At 38.4% G+C, this 20350-nt stretch overlaps 1 protein-coding gene across 11 annotated transcripts in view; it reads right to left on the reverse strand.

Annotated features, from left to right (window-relative positions):
- Positions 1-15760, reverse strand: part of LOC135196901 (sperm-tail PG-rich repeat-containing protein 2-like) — a 77698-nt gene extending 61938 nt beyond the window's left edge. For all 11 annotated transcript variants that reach the window (XM_064223703.1, XM_064223702.1, XM_064223697.1 and 8 more), the window contains exon 1: positions 15604-15760. The gene's annotated coding sequence lies outside the window, so the exon portion shown is untranslated. The remainder of the gene's footprint in view (positions 1-15603) is intronic.
- Positions 15761-20350: the final 4590 nt, after the last annotated feature.

Genomic DNA, 20350 nt, shown 5'->3' on the forward strand with positions numbered 1-20350 from the left:
CTAGGCGAGTATAAGCAGTAAGTTAGTAAATAGCTTTATCATTCAGTTACTTTATAAATTATTTTTATTTTTTTGGCTCCCAGTGGCTTTACTGCTCCTTCATCCGTAAGTGAGAATGGAGTCATTGTACATACGTTTGTGGATAATTGTCTTGGTGTTGTATTATTATTATTATTATTATTATTATTATTATTATTATTATTATTATTATTATTATTATTGTGCGTAATTAAGTCACGGCTTTGTTTTAACGAAACTATAGAGGCGACAGAATATTTTCGGTTGGAAGCATTGAAACGTAACGTGTTTTGAACTTTGAGAAAAAGGCTATGTATATATATATATATATATATATATATATATATATATATATGATATATATATATATAGATGATGGTAAAATGTTCTGTTACAACAGAATTCCATCTAATAAAAGGAGGCCATAAAAACACCAAAATATAGAGAGAAAAGTACTATATTTCAGAGACTGCTGTCTCTCTCTTCAGGTATATGAAGAGAGAAACAGCAGTCTCTGAAATACAGTACTTTTCTCTCTATATTTTGGTGTTTTTTGGGACTCCTTTTTTATTATATATATAATATATATATATATATATATATATATATATATATAGAAATATAGATATATACGTATACGATATATATATCTATGTATATACACATACATATATACACATATTTACATGCATATATATACATATACATGTATATATACACATTCCCTGGGAACCACAGTCCACTAACCCCTACCCCTCCTCTCACCACCAACCAACCCCCCCCCCAAAAAAAAAAAAAAAAAAAAGAAGAACGGCCCAGGCCTGACCTTCTGGAAGATGCGAGCATGGGCGGCTCCTCGCTCAGGTTCTACCTGCTTACACGCCCACGCCCCGCCCACACACCTGTCTGAAGGCAGCAGCAGCAGCAGCTAAGCAGTTAAGCAGGCTGACTCAACGTAAGATATTCATCCCTGACTCATCAACCGTCTCCCGCTTCCCATCCAGGAGTTTTTACAGAGTTTATATAAGAGTCGAGGTGAGTATTTAAAAAAAATAATAAAAAAGATATAAAAAAAAAACTTCGTGTTGGGTTTTACTGATCTATTTTGGGTAGAGAAAATATTTTGTTATGGTTTGCCTCAAATCATTTTTTTTAAAATTATTAGGACTCCTTACAAACACTCACACACACACATATAATATATATATATATATATATATATATATATATATATATATATATATATATATATATATATATATTGTATGTATGCAAATTTATGTATGTATATATTGTATGTATGGATATATATGTATATATATATAAATAATTATACATAACATAACATACATACATAACATACATACATATATATATATATATATTATAGATAGAGAGATAGAGAGAGAGAGAGGAGAGACGAGGAGAGGAGAGAGAGGAGGAAGGAGAGAGAGAGAGGGAAAGAGAGAGAGAGAGAGAAGGGGGTGGGGGTTAACGTGTCTTAAACGGACCCTGTACGAAGTGAGTATAGTCTTCATTAAAAATATCACCCTGCAATTTTTTCGCCGAGAGGATATACTACCCAGACGACCAAGAAGCATTTTCCAGAATGCCCACTGGTCCTACCCACGCTCCGATCAACTGCCCTCAATACCAACCGGGTGTGCTCAACTGTGAAGGGTATTTTCATGGACATAAAAAAATAGGATTAATTATAAATAGTTTAAATAAAATTAAACCTAAAATTCAACTGTGAAGGGTATTTTGATCGACATAAAAAAAGAGGATTAATTATAAGTAGATTAAATAAAAAGTAAACTGGAAATTCAACTGTGAAAGGTATTTTCACCGACATAAAAAAGAGGTTTTATTATAAATAATTTAAATAAAAAGTTAACTAAAAATTCAACTGTGAAGGTATTTTCACTGACAAAAGAAGAAAAATAAATAAATCTAAAAAAATCAAATACTAAGTTATATAATCAAATATGATAGTGACAAAAAAGATTAATAAATGAATTTATTGGAAAAAATATTCTATAGAGATGTATAATCGAACATGAAAGTGAAAAAAATTAAACATATTAAATAAAAGATCATTTAAAAGGATGTATAATCCAATATGAAAGGGCGTTAAATATTGATTTTTATTTGAGTAAAATCGTTTCAAAAACTGAATCCAAAATTTGAGTTTAATTAATTTATTTTCGCTCTTCTCTATAATTTTCATGAAAGTTTTGTTAACTGCTGACTCATCATCCTTTGAAGGAGTGGATGGAATTAAACAGAGAGGGAAAACCTAAAGAAATGAAAGTAGGACAATAATAAAGAATAAAGAGTTCTATTTCTTCCTCTTACTCAAATAGCAAAACTCGACGAAAATTGAACTTGAGATTAAGGAAACGAAATACGAAAGTAGAGTACAACTCTATTTTCATTCCCAGTTCGCAATGATGATTAGACTCAGACCGTCAACGATGAAGGTACCAATACAAGTAAGGACAGAGACGACGACGAGTGGTACCTTCCATGGGGTCGTTAGGTACCGTCCCGTAGCCACAATGCCCTCTTGAATTCTGAATTCAAGAAGTTAAGAGGGCACAGTGGCTATTACAATTGGATATGTATCTGGTAAAAAGTGACCAGTAGATTCTACTACATATATATATAGTATATACATATATATAATATATATATATATATATATATATATACATATATGATATATATATATATATATATATATCAATTTCCTCATAGATTTACAGTTCTCATTTCTCTCAAAGCAAGATTTTACAATCTCTCTCTCTCAAAAAAAAAAAAATAATAATAATAATAATAATTCAGAAAGGGATTTGATTTTTCAAAAATTCTTCATAATGGCCGTCAGAAGCAACTGGCCTCTGTGCAGACGGTTCAAATAAGGAATTAGAAGGAGAAACTAATAAAAAGTTATGCTCTGTATGTTGTTGACCGACCGGCGTTCGAGAGAAATTCTACTCCCACATGGGTCTCGGATACCCAGTAAAAGTTGCCCCGGTTTCAAATTCAAATTTGAAACCTGCCTGACCTGAGTTTTTATTTATTATTTTTATTATTATTTTTTTTTTCTACTATTTAGTTTTTAAGTTGTTGATTCGTTGACTTTTCGATGAATCTCTTTGAGTGGGAACTGGCGGAAATTGGCAGTCAAAAGGTTCGAAAGGTGTAACAGGAGTTACAAGGATCCGGATGTCTCAAAGACTTGTTAGTCCATCCGAGGAGACAGCGTGTGCTCACTTATCTGCAGATGCAGGTTTTACTGTGCATTCACAGTGTCCTAATGATTTTGTCTAGCTTTCTTTTAAACTCTTCCACACTGGAAAACCTCAAAGCAGTATTGTTGCAGTATGAAACGACTGTGAAGAGATGGTGGAGAGTAAGATGGAACAAAGAGAATATGAACGGCGTTACAGTAAAGTAAATGAAAGCTCACATTTACTCGAAGTTTTAACAGTTAGATTTCACGATCGGCGTCAGTGACTTTAGCCATTGTAACACCAGATAACATACAATCAATCAATAATCTCTCATTCACGGACTAGTCCTCTATACCTCAAGTCAAGATTCCTAAAGAGTAAAAAAGACGAAGAAGTGGATGAATAAATATAAATGTAAATATACTCTGCACATTTCTTTTGTTTAGATGAAAACGTCACCTGGAGGTCTTGTATTCCTGTATGTGCTGTAATGTGCTGTATTCATTACAGACTCACATATGACAACCACGAAACCTGCTGTCAACGGCTTTGTACATATATGGTGTAACGTCAGTTGCAAGGAGTTTCAAAGGACACAGGCAAATGGTAGAAGAATATAGTTTCTCTCTCTCTCTCTCTCTCTCTCTCTCTCTCTCTCTCTCTCTCTCTCTCTCTCTCTCAGGCGACTCATCCTAAATATGAGCATATCCTGAAATGCTTATAAATCTCTTTCACTCTGTCTTTCTCGAAATAATTATTATGATCATAAGATCCATCCACTTACGAACTCTACAGCTCTCTCTCTCTCTCTCTCTCTCTCTCTCTCTCTCTCTCTCTCTCTCCCTTGGTAAGAGCTGGTACCGGATCAAGTACCAGTGCTGGGATAATGCCTGGTGATAGAATAATAATGCCTCACTCTCTCTCTCTCTCTCTCTCTTTGTAAGTGTTGATATAGGATCAAGTACCAATGCTGGCATGAGGCCTGAACGATATTTTAATAATAATGCTCTCTCTCTCACTCTCTCTATGTTAGTGACAGGTCTCACTTCTAGTATATATATCTCTCTCAAAGGCAGAACTTTTTTTTTTTAGGTACTTCACACCAGTCTACTTTGACCGGTCCCTGGAAGATTGCCCAACACATCCAGTCACGCTACTCCGTGACCGATTGATTGCCTTCCAGGCAACTGACGGTCTATCGTATCCTCCATCTTTACATTCCTTTCTTCATTATTTTTTGCCGTCTTTTCGCCAATCATTTTCATTCCCCATCTATAGACTTTGTTTCCTCTACCAGATTTTAGTTTCCTGTAATGAAAACTATTGTTCAGGCTTTGTCTGTCCGTCCGCACTTTTTTGTCTTTTGTTTTTTGTCTACACTTTTCGTGTCCTTCCTCAGACCCTAAAAACTACTGAGGCTAGAGGGCTGCAAATTGGTATGTTGGTCATCCACCCTCCAATCTTCAAACATACCAAATTGCAGCCCTTTAGCCTCAGTAGCTTTTATTTTATTTAAAGTCAAAGTTAGCCATGACAATCGCGCGTCTGGCAAAGATATAGGCCAGGCCACCAACGGGCCGTGATTAAAGTTTTCATGGCTCGCGGTTCGTACAGTATTATACCGAGACAACCGAAAGATAGATTTATTTTCGGTGGCTTTGATTATACGGCGTTTTCCATTCCCTCCCCACAACAACCATCTAAAGAGATTCTAATCTATTCATTCACTTACGCTTGCTTATTTATTTATTTATCTATTTATCTATTTTTTTTTACCATTTCTATGTATCTCCATATTTCTCTGTATTTTTGCCTGGTGTTGTAATAGCGATCTTATGTTATCTCCACAGCTACCAAAGTATTGTCCCTTTTTAATTCGCGTTTTATATCCAATCTCATATTATCCTAATCTCTTAATCCTTTTGCTCCTTTGAACACATCCTGCTGTTGCCTTTCCTGCAGTAGGATTCAAGCCAAAGAGGCAGCAGGATGTGTGCAAAGGAGCACAGGTTTAAGAGATTATGATAATATGAGTGCGGTTATAAGACGCGAATTTAATAAAGAAGTACTTGGTAGCTGTAGAAATGATGATGATGACATCAGATCGCTGTTATAACTTTTATAACAAAAGGCAAAAATTTGATCCCAAACCGTCCCATATTGTTTATTCCCTCTCTCATATTCCTGGTTCTTAATTTACCCTCGTAGCCTCAGTCTTGCTCGCATATGTACGGATAGTGTTTACAGAGATACTCGAGCAGAAACGTATAATATAGATTTGAAATTCGGATTAACCTCTGGGCACCATTTGAACGCAGAGCTTTGCCAGAAGTGCGTGTGATGGATTCTTTGCCCAAATACGGCAGAAGAAGGAGAAGAAGAAGAAGGAGGAGGAGAAGGAGGAAGAGGAGGCAATCAAACAAACTACCTCTCAAGGCGTTCGACTGGTTGGACTCCTTCATGGTTAAGGTAACTGAAAGGGCTCCTTGAGTATAGAGATCCTACTCGAAGGATGTTGCCCCACAGGCAGAATCGGGGATGATACGAAAACACGTAAAAGACGACAGAACTACCTCTGACCAGCGTGATTTTAGCTGCGTCACGTTATCATTAAAGCATATATATATATATATATATATATATATATATATATATATATATATATACATACATAATTGTAAATACAAAAGTTATGATTAAAATAAGTCCAAAGCAGCAGTGCAGTTACTGCTGTAACTGGAGTTTCTTGGAGAGAGAGAGAGCGAGAGAGAGAGAGAATTGCCGCAATAAGGCAAATGCCCTGGAAAGAGGGGACACATACAAACACACACACACACATGAATCCACTGACGGTATGCGCCAAACTGGGCCACGCAACGAGGGGAAACAATGAGCGGGATGACAAATGAATCACCTGTTGACAAAGCAGGGCGGAGGAATTCCCTCTTAATTACCCTCCCCACTCCCCCCACCCCCATCTACCTACACCTGGAACCCTGTAGTATATTCCTTCTCTCATGACCCCTATTTATTTTGCTGATGTCTGATTATCGCCCCCCTCCCCATCCCCCTAGGATTCTTTCGCACACGGAAAGGTCACTCACTCCCGCCCCGGGTTTATTTGGGCGATCGATCTGTGTGGACCGTTTGATTCGTCTGCATTTTGTTATTATGCAGAGATGCTGATATATGCAACGCGTGTATTTACTCTTTATATATGTATATCTGTATATATATATATATATATATATATATATATATATATATATATATATATATATATGTGTGTGTGTGTGTGTGTGTGTGTGTGTGTGTGTGTGTGTGTGTGTGTAAGTGAATCACGAAAGTTTGGAACGTGATAAATGCATAAATAAAGGTATAAAGGTATAAGCAACGAAGGAAAGTGAAACACTGGAGTAGCTGTTTTTATATATATATATATATATATATATATATATATATATATATATATACATATACATATATATATATATATATATATATATATATATATATATATATATACAGCTTTCAGCTGGCACGGGCTCTTGCTCTAAAATTGTATATATAGAAATCTACAGGGACGTCTGAAATCTATTAATCGCAAGATAGTCCATCGATCATTTTTGAGATTTCACGGCGGTCGAAGGAGAGGTAAACGAAATAAAATAAAAAAAAATACGAAAATCGACGATTAACAAAAACTAGACTACTAATACTACTACTTAGATTCAGCCTGCCTTGCGCTGGCACGGGCTCTTGCTCTTCAGAAGCCCGTAGCAATAATAATAAAAAAAAAAAAAAAAAAAAAAAGCAGAAAGGTCGGGCAGACCGCGGTCGGTAGCAAATTCCCATCCACACACACGAGAGGCCTACCCTGAGGCCCTTTGAGGAAAAAGGTTGGTGTACGCTTAATGCAGTTATTATTTCGTCTTATTCTAATAGCACCACACCCCTGCTCTCTCTCTCTCTCTCTCTCTCTCTCTCTCTCTCTCTCTCTCTCTCTCTTTCTGAAATAAGGTTTCCTTCCAGGTAAGTGATCTTTTCGTCTTTCTTGTCTGAGCTGAAGGTCATCTGAGTCTGTTCAACTATAAATTTCATATTCGTTCGTTTCTCTCTCTCTCTCTCTCTCTCTCTCTCCCCAAGGAGCCAGTCCAGTCGACTCTCCGAGGGACATAATACCTCCTACCAGGAAGAGTCGCACGGGCAGGTAGGTGCCTGAGCCAAGGACGTTTGTAGCTCCTAGGGAAACCAATTGCCCCGGTGATAAAAGAGCAACCTCGGGCAAGGGGTATGATGCCCAAAGTAAAAATAAAAAAATACACTGCTTGGCTCGAAGGGGAATTCAATTTTGTTAATGCTAGACTCTCAAAGACTGGTCATAAGGATTTAATTGCTAATCCGGTGTGAAAAATGGAAAAATGACAAAGTTAAAGAAGCTGAACAGCTGACGACTGACGCAAACTATAAGCCAGAAAGCAATGAGGTTGAGACTCGGCACTGCCTACAGTGAGCCGCCCACGGCTCGACTTACGAATCGCAGTAATTTAAGGGGACTCAGAATGAACAGGAATCATAAACTTTTTCGAGAACTGATTGATTGATTTCATCTACTTGGAGTCACGTCATCAGTTTCTGAGATCTTATGGACGAGTGAGACGTCAGGTATGGAAAGTAGAGCTTAAGCCAAGGTCCAAGCACTGGGACCTATGAGGTCATTCCGCGATGGAAAGGAAATTGAGAGTAGGTGGGTTTGAAAGGCGTAACAGGAGGAAAACCTCGCAGCTGCACTGTGAATCAACAACAGCACCATGGATGATAATATGAATGGAGGTACAGTAAAAGGAATGAAAGACGTTGCAGCTCGGGGCCGAAGGGAGGCTGCAAAGAACCTCTAGTAATGCACTGACGTCAGGGAGAAAATAAATGAAGCCCCTGAAATACATGACACTCTATGTAGCTCCTCGAGAGAAAGTTAACACACAGGCACCTGTGACATCTAAAGTCTTCTTAAAATTACAGAACGAAAAAAAAATAATAATAAAAGGTGGACTTTTTCAGTTATGACGACCCATTACTCTGCCTGCTATTCAATAGATTTCCAAATAAACAACATGGAACGAGACGGCATCTAAGCACACCTGCATTGCGAAAGGTCAGAACGAGCCTACCTTAACTATCAACTCACCTGTCTGCCCTTTGGCATGCAAAAAAAAAAAAAAAAACTTACACCCTTAGTTGCTACCTCATAAACAACGTGCTATTTGCGGCCGAAGACTTCTGGATTGCAATCCAGTACGCAACAATTACTCTGGAAATTTATGAAGCATTCGGGGCATAAAAAAAAAACAGACAGATCTATACAAAGATGATGAATCATAAAGCACATGAGTGGTTACTATATTATGTTTGAACGTGAAGGTGATTTACAAGAATGGACATTATTGCATATGTACTGTATATACGTACTAATATACTTATCACCAACAGATATATCATATTTTAATATATATATTATATATATATATATATATTACATATATATATACACGTACGCAAGAGCGCGTCGCGCGTGCGTGCGTGCGCACCGAAACGCACCTGGCACGAGGGATCGCTTACAAAGACATTCATTCCAAAACCCCAGGAACTGTGTTGGAGCTATTTTGGGTCGATCAGTTTGCGCAGTCATGACCGCCCATGACGTAATGGTACTTTGGGCAACCTTCTGGCATAACTGCCCAGAGATCTCTGGGCCGGCCCCCCCTCTCTCTCTCTCTTTATTCTCTCTCACACACTCTCTATTCTCTCTCACACTCGCAAGAATTGCTGTGGGCAGTAAAATGGGCTCTTAAAGATTCCACCTCCCTTCGGAGACTGAGTTTGACCTGAACACACCACCAGGACGTGAGGCTGAGTTTGTATCTTTGCCCCGCCGTGATTTGTCATGTCAATAGCGACTGATCTCTCTCTCTCTCTCTCTCTCTCTCTCTCTCTCTCTCTCTCTCTCTCTCTCTCTCTCTCTTTCAGGCTTTGAAGTAGGTTGTTTTGTGACCTTATAAAGAGTGGGAAGATTTTCCTAATAGACAACAAGGATATTCTCTCTCTCTCTCTGATGAAAAGCATTATATTTGGCTTTTGATTCAAAAAGGGAAATATCTCTCTCTCTCTCTCTCTCTCTCTCTCTCTCTCTCTCTCTCTCTCTCTCCCTGTGTTGTCTTGTGATCTTATGAAGATTGGGAAGGTTGTATTAAAACCATCACCTGGATATAACTTTGCATGATCCATCAGGATTATATAGATGACTCAATCAAAGGAATCTTCGCAAAAATCCTACTGACCACTACACTGTTATCCGTCCAACATCCCCAGCTACGTATATCAAGCAGATTGGAACAGAACAGCTTAAGCTAAATGCACATGCGATGAACTCAGTGACCTGAAATTTACTGAAACCAGTGAAACCCGAGGTCTCTCTTAAACGCCTCCTTGAAGGAATCTCAGAGAACGTCGCCCTGACTGACGGGGAAAACTCCGGGTTACCTTTTGAGTGAGTCTCTCTCAGAGGGCTTCGTAATAGCCTTTAATTGCATCTCGCGAAATGCTCTTTATCTGCCTCAAACCGAGCCAGCGGTGCTTGAGATACAAGGAGGTGGTTATAATATCCTTGTCCGGTCTGTGGAGAAGGTTGTTATGGTCCAACTCTGCTCGTACGACGCAAGAAGCGGTCAGCCTTTTCATCCGCTTTGGCACCTGCGAAACGTGTTGTTTATTGTGCAGGCTTTGTCGGAACTTTCTTAGAAAAAAAAAAATATGTTAAAAATATGGAGCAGAATGCTTAAACCTTGGCCAAAGGCCAAACGCTGGAACATACGAGATCATTCAGCGTTGAGAGGGAAATTGAGAGTAGAAAGGTTTACAATGCCCTATGCAGCGATTGTTAGGAGGAGGGTGGAACGTACGGTCGAAGGAAGATGAACGAAAGCACAGTAAAAAAGAATGAACGGGGCCACAGCTAGGGGTCTAAGGGACGCCGTAAAGAACCTTCAGAGATGCTATACGTTGTACCGAGTGAATTGCTCTGCTAGAACTACTCCTTACGGGGAATATAAATATATAAATGGCCTACTTGTCAAATCGGTGGAAAAAAATTCATGTCTAGTATATATACTTCAAATAGACGCCCACCGGTCTTTATAAAGAATCTGGGTAACGGGCAAAGTTCAATTAGGGACATTTTCGCCGCCTATCATTAACCTCTTGAACGAAACTAAACATGGCCGACTCTGTTTTGGCCTCTGCGAGGATTCTACCTATTTCCTCCTCATTCGTATTCCCCTCTGGGTTTCTGGGCATGAATAAAGGATTCGGCTTTCTGCTATTCGAAGGGCTTAGGGTTTGGGATGTAGGGGGGCGGGGGCTGCCACGACGGCTCTGTCAATGACCCTTACGAGATCCTCAGTCACTCCTGACGGTGACTGAATGATTGTGACCGAGAGACACAACTCTCTGAAGGATTACGGATCCACTGGTGAACAGGTCCTCGTCGTGGCCCTCATTCCGCTAGCACCAGGCCCGCTTCGTGTAGGGCCTCCTCTTTGATGAGACGTTCTCGAGGTCTGAATTCTGCCCAGAGGTCCTCAGCCTCTCCTCCATGGACTCCCGCTTATCAAACGTTTTAAGGATATTGAGAGAGAGAATATATATATATATATATATATATATATATTATATATATATATATATATATATATAATTTAGGACGAAGGTCAAGCGCTGGGACCTACGAGGCCATTCAACGCTGAAAGGAAAATCGAGAGTAAGAGGATTAAAAGGTGTAACAGGAGAAAAACCTCTCAGATGCGCTACTAAATACTGTCAGAAGATGGCGGAAAATAAGATGGAAGAGAGAATATAAATGGAACTACTGTAGAAGGAATGGAAGGGGTTGCAGATACTGGCCGAAGGGACGCCGCAAAAGAACCATAACTAACGCCTACAGTGCCCCGCGTATGGTGCACTGACGGCACTTAACCCCCAACGAGAATAAGGGTATTGGGACCTCTTAAAGGAATGAGGAAAAAGTCCTGAAGGAGAGAAAAAAGCGCCTGTGGTTTTTAGGTCGATTCTAAACCGTTACTGTTCCACCTCGGCCAAATCAGATAGGAAGCTCCCATTCGAAGCTGGAACGCAAATATACTACATGAAGTCGTTTCTTTTCCTTTCCTTCCTTCCTGAACTTCAGTCAGCCTTTATACCATCATTTCCCCCGCCACAGAGGAAAATGATAGTACCGCTCTCGAATCGATCCGAACCGTCACTTAAGGTTTGGGCAGTGGCGTAAGATCTGACGCTTCGTTTAAATTTTCTTTCTTTTTTTTTCTTTTTTTTTATCAAAGGGATTTCATGCGAGTTCATATCAGGGTCAAATGCTTCCCACTTCCCCTCCCTCCCTCCCACCCCCAACCTCAACCTTATCGATTCCTTGGCTCAGCTTCGCTTCTAGGAAGGAGTTTGTTTGGGTCTCTGTTTCATAAACAACTTCGGATTTCTTATCAGCTGTCTGCAGCATTTCTTGTGAGTTGTTTCCCCCGATCTGATAAAATTAACGTCATATATATGTAGTGTATATATATATATATATATTATATATACGTATATATATATATATATATATATATATATATATATATATATAGTTTTTGGCCAGTGGATCGCCGCTCCCTGCCTGCTACCCACCAGTCCACCCCCAGCTGTGAATGGGGAGCAGTATAATATCTACGTAAGGGCCAAGAAGAAAGCGTGAGGCCAGCAACCTCATCCCTAAAATATTTGCTAATAAATCGGAAGACTTTGTTGTTCTGACGCCATCCGCTTCACCGGGGAGGAAGGTGTGTGATATATACATACACACACACACACACACACACATATATAATATATATATATATATATTATATATAATATATATATATATGTGTGTGTGTGTGTGTGTGTGTGTGTACATAGTACAAGGCAGCTTCGGCATCATATGGCCACTTCATTAAAAGCCTGTGGCAATACCAGAGAACTAAGCAGGTCTGTGATATGTGACACGTACAGAATTAACCAAGTTCTGTTTTTCACTAGCGATATAAAAATAAGTTTGTTTGTTTGTCTGAATGGTGTTTTTACGTTGCATGTGGTTATTCACGGCTATGAGCACTAGCGAATCCAGAGTGCCGGCGCCTGGGCGCGTAGCCCCCCTTTGAAAAATAATAATGACAAAACAATAACATTGATGATTTAGATAGTATTATAAATGAGAAATATAAAAATGTGAGGAAAAAATCTATTTTAGAACTAATAATAAAATTTTGAAACAAAATTATAATAATGAAGATTTAGATAACAGTAATATAAATGCGAATTAGGGAAAAATCTATTATAGAAATAATAGTAAAATCTTGAGATAAATAATAATAATAATAATAATAATAACAATAATAGTAATAACGGTAATCTTAGTGATAATAATGATGGCTTCGGTATTTCCTGATAGAACAGGCGATCGCTGTCCATTTAGTAATTTCTATTATATATATATATATATATATATATATATATATATATATATATATATATATATATATATATATATATATATATATATATATATATATGCATTTTTATCACATCACCGTGATTCACATACACGTATTAAACTACAATGACCTCTAATATCCAATTCGCTCTACCTCGTAATCAGTATATTATCATATATATGTTAACCGAAGGGGAATTCTTTAGTTAATAATTATTTCGTCCTCTCGTGGCTTCGAACCATGGCACATTTCATGTGATATATATATATATATATATATATATATATATATATATATATATATATATATATATATATATATATATATATATATATATATATATATATATATATATATATACGTATATAATGGAAATTGGTGGGCCAACCCCCCCATGAAATTTTTCTGAATCCGCCAGTGGACGCGAAAGTACATAGATATAGGCGTAACCTTATCTCTGAGCCTCGAGAAGAGATCTTTCGCATGTTATCCTTATCTTTCTCCTACCTCGTTCCTCTATCGCCCAGAAAAACGAACGGCGGGAAAAGATAGAAATAAAAGCAAAGTCCTGAGAAAGAAACAAGAGGGAAGTCCCGTCAGCAGGATTTTCATTTTACAAAAAAATAAATAAATAAATAAAAATGATAATGCAATACGACGCAGGGGGCGAAGAAAGACAATTATGCAGAATGCAAAGTCGTAAGAGAATGCCACATTTACCCATTACTGAAATGATAAGAAGACGGTGCTTGAAAGGAGAATACGTTTATGCACGGGTATACGAGATGACAGAACGTTCGCAAGTAATTAAAAGAAAGGGGACAAGAATGAACAAAATAAAACTGAAGAACGTACGACAGTCACAAAGTAACTCAAGAAGCGTTGAAAACAATGGAACTAATTATAACACCAATAAAAAGAGTGTATATACTCGGAAATAATATGACAAAAAGTTCACAGGCAATTGAAAGAAAAAGGAGAAGAATACGTGGAGATAAAGCAAACGGAGATCGGACTACATTCATAAAAACCTAACAAGAGAGAGGAACGACAACAAAACAGGGAAATGAAATTACAAAACGTCCGCAAGTCATTTCAAGTAAAAGGAGAGGACATGAGAAAAAAAAATAATTGAAGAACGTAGGGTAATCACAAAATGACTTATGAAACGTTGGAAAAACAAAAATGAACAAATAACGTGAGGAATGAAATCCCAGAGCTCTCCCTCAAAACCGGAAGAAAATGAAGAAGAGGAGGAGGAGGAGGAAGAGGCGTTTAGTCTAACCCTTTTGTGGAAATGTAAACAATGTACAGTGTGTTAGAAAGTCGAGTGCCGACGTGAACAGTCGTAATTCACTCGGAAAAATATACATAAAAGTAAGAAGAAGGTGCCCAGTCACGGAGAATACTTCGGTACTGAGTCACAGAGCAAATACACCAAGGACAGAGGCCATCATACTGATTGCTAGGCAATGGAGGATAGGAGGGAAGGGTCCTTACGAAATCGTAATGTGACAGCATGCAGAGAAGCAGCAGCGTTGCCATACGGCGATCGGCGCTTTCTGACGAAAATAACGTCGGTTGAGATATAATAATCCATACGATATACAACAATTGGTGTGGGTAGTAGGAATCTCTCTCTCTCTCTCTCTCTGGTAAGAAACCGAAAAACACAAGGCGGCACGTGACATATTTACCTACGCCACCCCCGCATCGCATGGTACTAGATTCGGCAGAACCGGCATATTTTTTTTTTTTTTTTTTTTTTAACCGAACTCTGGCAAATCCTGAGTGACAAGTTCTGCTGTGGTGTGTTGACCAGACGGGCAAACCACACTGTTGCGCTTGTTACTTGCCTCTGTAAGGGTACTGATGAAGTACTCAGAAGTACTCTTAAATCCTATTGGAGCTCATATATATATATATATATATATATATATATATATATATATATATATATATATATATATATATATATATATATATATATATATATATATATATATATACACCTTAAATTCATATCGGGAAATGACATACGTAAAAAAGAACTTCACCTTGCTGGAATAAGCTCGTACATCATTGCGCAAATCTAGACCCCAGTCCCTCGTAGCCCTTATTTCAGGGGGCATGACATTATCTCCTCCTCGCTCCTCTAGACTAGACGGACGACGTTACTGTCGACGGTCACATGCCCAGCATGAGGGGTGAATAGGACCTTAAAGACTTAGTGTTAAATATCTCCGTTTTCTGTTTTAAAGAAGCAATGTAAACTGCTATTGTACACACATTATATATATATATATATATATATATATATATATATATATATATATATATATATATATATAAGTACTGGCTTCATTTCCCTCTATCGGTAATCATTAGACAAAATAACCCCATCCGACCTTGCTGCTCACCATTGAGCTGAAACAGCCAAGCAATATCATAGCGACAGAATCAAACCTAAAAGAAACCATTAAGCAATCCAACTTCGCCCTAATACCACTTTATTCGAAGGGTTGGGCTCTGTTTAGCCACCCCCCTGTATTACCAAGAATTCAAAATGAACCCTGATATCTCGATTTCTCTCTCTCTCTATCACTGACCTTCAGCATTGCAAGAAAGCACAAATGCTCCAATCAATTGCAGGGAAATACTCCAAAGTTATTCTCGACTTGATGACAATCTCGAGTCTAATATTTGCCAGATGGCATCGTCTGTCCGAGAGGAAAAAAGAGAGAATTCGTGAGAAATGAACTTACCTTGAAAAGTATAGAGCGACTCGGGGACGGCAGGTCTCGGAAAAGGAAAGAGAGGGGGGGAAAAGGTGCGGAGGTATACGTCCGAGCTTCACGACAGCTACACACTGACTGACTCTGTTTGTAGTCTGCCCACCTCACCTTCCTTCGTTGCCCAGGTAGATCGGGGCTGGCTCGAAGGATGTGTGTGTATGTGCGTACGTATGTGTATGATGTCGCTGTTGTTGTATGTGCTTCCTAAAATGTGTTAGTGTATGAGTGTGTATGTGTGTTTGTGTGTGTCAGGGGAGGGTCAGACGGACTACTTCATGAGCTGGTGGATTATATTAAGGGGGCATTCAGGTCGATCATATTGACCTTTAATGGAAGAACCCTCCTCCAGTAGGGCATCAACGCCAGGCACCGTTCATTTCTTCATGGGACCAATAAATGTATTCATACGGATATCAAAATGGCACCTTTCAAAGAAGAGAGAGGTCCTTTCCCTGTCGTATGTTCTCATAGAGAGAGAGAAGGAAGAGAGAGAGAGAGAGAGAGAGGGGAAGGGAGGGAGAGAGAGAGAGAGAGCTTGGGTTTGACTCCGTCGCCGCATGTGGGTAGCAGCACCAACCCACACACACACACTTCCTACAAGGACATCCACACCAGAAGAATCGGGCATCTCTCACAATCATTGGCAGTGCCACCTGTGTGCTTAATTGCCCCGAAACACCTGACCAAAGGCTTTCGGGACCACCTGTCGCAGCTGGTGGCACAGGTACTTCCATAAGGACGGCACCACGTGGCTCCATTTCGCCCGAAATCGTTCCAGGCCGGCTTCCAGGAGACTTCTCTCATTCCAGAGGTGCGTCCGGACCGGAGGAGGAGTCCTTCTCTTCTCTCCCCTTTCCTCGTATCCTTCACTTTTTACTCGTTGGATTTCACGTCTCCTGGCATCGATGACGACGACCAGAACCTTACTTCCTTCGTTTTCAGCTCAAGTCGCTTCGAGATTCGCTTCATTTGCATATGTTTGTTTATCCTTGTGTCACCTTGTGTCTTCATGCATATGGTTAACTGGGGGGGCGATTTGGGGGGATCCGTGCGCTTGCATGTGAATGCACTAATGGTGCTTGGAGGACCTGCAATAATGCAGGTGCTTTGCTTTCGCTTGTCTGTACCCGAACGTCCCCCGCCGAGAACTTTATAGATACGTCTAGAAGTTTTAAATTTTGCTTCCAGTGCTTTAAACTTCCGTCATTGACGCTTCTGGCGAAGCAGAACCTTTCTGATTAGGGACCTGTAGTATCTTTCTAGGTGACGAGATCAAGTACGTCTTTGTATAGATCACGGTTTAAGTGAAAGTCGTATCATTAAGCGCTGTTTGTTCACTCTCCTATAAAAATGTTCTTCAATGCACATTAATCGCAATTACTATGGTGACAGAGATCTATAGCAGAATTTGAAAATTAACCTTTGAACTATCTGAACACATTTTTTAAAAATAACCTAACCTTTTAATTCATTTAAGTTTAATTTAAAAAAGAATATTTTTCACTGTGTAAAACCGAGTTTTAATTAATTTTTTATTATTATTTTTTTTTTCGTCAAACCAAGTCTCGTCTTCGCGTGTGCGAAGGTGAAATGTATTTTAGTCTGTTTCGTATTCCCGTTTTCTCTCTCCCAAGCTAAATTGCCTCTGCACATGCAAAGGGAAGCATTCAAGGTAAAGGTGAAGCGTCTGCAGGCAAACAGTTATTGGTAGGAGCAATGTAATTTTGTTAGAGATAATTCGTCATGTGATTGATAAATCTTATATTTATAATATTAGGAGGTTAAAGAATAAATGAAGAAATGGATAAATTAAATTATATATATAATATATATATATATATATATATATATATATATATAATTATATATATATATATATATATATATATATATATATATAATTATATATATATATATTATATATATATATATATATATAAAGAATTACTTAATGAGTAACTTAAATATTATTCAATATATGAATTATATATAATAATATATATATATATATATATAGATATATCTATCTATATATATATGTGTGTGTGTGTGTGTGTGTGTGTGTGTGTGTGTGTGTGTGTGTGTGTGTGTATGTGAATGTATGAAAAATAAATTTATGTCTGTAATATTCCTACTTGCAGGCAATGGTCCCATTCAATACTTCCCTTCTACTACATTGAGTTTCACCATTGTAACTTTCAACTTGTTATATCATTCTTAAATCTTCCATATTTATCACTTTTCCTTCTGTGCTTATTCTTCCTCCGCTTTTAGCGCTTTTTCCTTCTTCTAATTCATCGGTGCTTTCGTCCACTTTCCGTCCCGGTTGCCCTTATGAGGAGCTTTTGCTCCCGAGAGCCCCTCCCTCCTCCTCCTCCTCCTCCTACTTCTGCGCTTACAGCCTCCTCCCCTCCTCCTCCTCCTCCTCCTCCTCCTACGGCCTCCACGCAGAGTGACATATGAGGCGTAGGATATCGGGGGGGAATAACAGAGCCTTTTACGTACACGCGAAAGAAGTCGTCGTTTCCTAAGACTCTGGAATCACTTTCCCTAGGGGTGGGGGATGGGGAGGGGTGTGTGTGAGTAGTGCAGCCAGTAAGCCTCACGCGGTGCACTGTATGCATCGCTCAAGGTTCTTCGCGGCGTCCCTACGGTCCTTAGCTGCGGCCCCTATACAATACCATTTCTTTTTTACTATATCTCCGTTCATATTCTTTGCCTTCCATCCTAACAATCTTTTCATAGTGCAACTGCTTTGAGGGTTTCCTCCCGTTACACCTGTCAAACCACCTTACTCTCAGTTTCGCTTTCGAAGCTAAATAACCTCGTAGGTCCCAACGCTTGGCCTCTGCCCTAAAGTTTGTATTATTTTCTATTCTGGAGTTTTCATGTGTAAGGGAGTTTTTCCCTCTTTTATTTATTTATATTTTTTATAGGGGCGGGGTGGGTAGCAGGGTATGGGGAATTAAGTCTTTTTTATTACAATACCTGTGGCCATGTCTGACGACACCGCAGATGAATTGGATTTTTATTTTGGGTTATTTCATTTTCTCCATTGTTTTGATATATATATATATTTTTTTTTTTATGGGACCACAAATGGACGAATTTATTTTTTCACTGGCGGCTTGGGGGCTGGGTGTCGTGGGTTATTTTCATGTTGTTATAAAATGACTACCTGCGGACGTTTGATATTATCGAAGGCATATTACCTTTAACCTTACTGGGAATGCGCGCACTATATCTTTGTTCATTAATTTTTTTTTACGTTTTTATCCTTTTCAATTCGATTATAGTTCCATGGTATACACGCATAACATTCTTCGTAAAATGGTTATTAATAACACCATTAACATTTAGATGCAGTGGAAAGTATAATAATCTTATCACGAATCTTTGTGTCCTAGTCTTCTACAAGTTACTGATCCACTAGCGATGAGTTTTTTTGCATAAAGTTTATCCGTTGAGGTGAAGTCTGTCATTCTTATTTAAGTTTTTAATACATATATATATATATATATATATATATATATATATATATATATATATATATATATATATATTATTTATCTATTAATATAACAGAAACTTCGTATTAGAACTTATGTCCCCTCAGATTTTCAATTGCTACTGTTTTCCAGTCTAAATTTTTCATGCAAGGATGAAATGTATTAAAAAGATAGCGCAAAATTTCTTACAAAAGAAAAAAAAAAGTCTTTTGTTTCACCACAAATCACGACCTTCTTCGGTCTGTTTTTCTTTTTCTTTCTCTCTTTCTTATTCTCTCCTTCTTAAGCTATTCAGCTGAAGACCCTTATGGTGGACAGAGCAAACAGGTAATACATCACGGAGGGTTCCAGAGGGAAATCAGCCTTCAGAGAGAGAGAGAGAGAGAGAGACGAGATGAGACGAGAGACGAGAGAGAGAGAGAGAGGACTAGACCGAGGGATGATGGAGGTGGATGAGACCTGAGGAAGAGAGAGGAGGGAGAGAGGAGAGTGAAGAGAGAGAGAGAGAAGTCATAGGAAAAGTTGATAAACAAATAAAACCATATGAGGCGATGAAAATGAAACATATGCGCCTAAAATTCAGTAGAGAGCAGGAAAGCATTTCCGCCTCACTCAAGTACTTGGAGATATTTGGAGATCAGAGGATTCCACTCATGCACCTGCCGAGCTATTCCACATTTTACTTGTAGCCTTATCAGATCTCCTGGCAAACTAACTGACACTTTCATTCTTATTGCCAACATTTTCTCTTACTCGGGGAGTAACCCTACAAACTACTTTGTTAATGTTTTTGTTGGGGTGGGGCTGGGTAGGAAGACCCTATGGAAAAACCTAAAAATGTCTGAAAAAGGTGTTTTGTGTTTAGTTAAAGATACATGAATGTTCGGATAGGATATTTATGTTTTATTTCTTAGAACGAATTGTAAAAAATAAATGATGTGCATGCTGAAGAGTGCAGAAGAATTATTTCTAATAAAACATAGTGTGTGTATTTCAATTTCCGTTGGTGAAACAAAGCTCTATTTGACCGTAGATTTTAGCACGCGCCTTGAGTAAGCTGTAGGTCGGATCACGCCATTGTTTTTTTATATATTTCGTGAGGGTCTAACTGAATAATGGACAAAACTTAATCAGTGACAGATCTTCCCAAATAAATTAGTTTCAATATCTTTTTCTTAACAGGATTCAATTTTGTGTTGAAAGGTCTG

Source organism: Macrobrachium nipponense, chromosome 18, assembly GCF_015104395.2.
Source record: "Macrobrachium nipponense isolate FS-2020 chromosome 18, ASM1510439v2, whole genome shotgun sequence".
NCBI lineage: Eukaryota > Metazoa > Arthropoda > Malacostraca > Decapoda > Palaemonidae > Macrobrachium > Macrobrachium nipponense.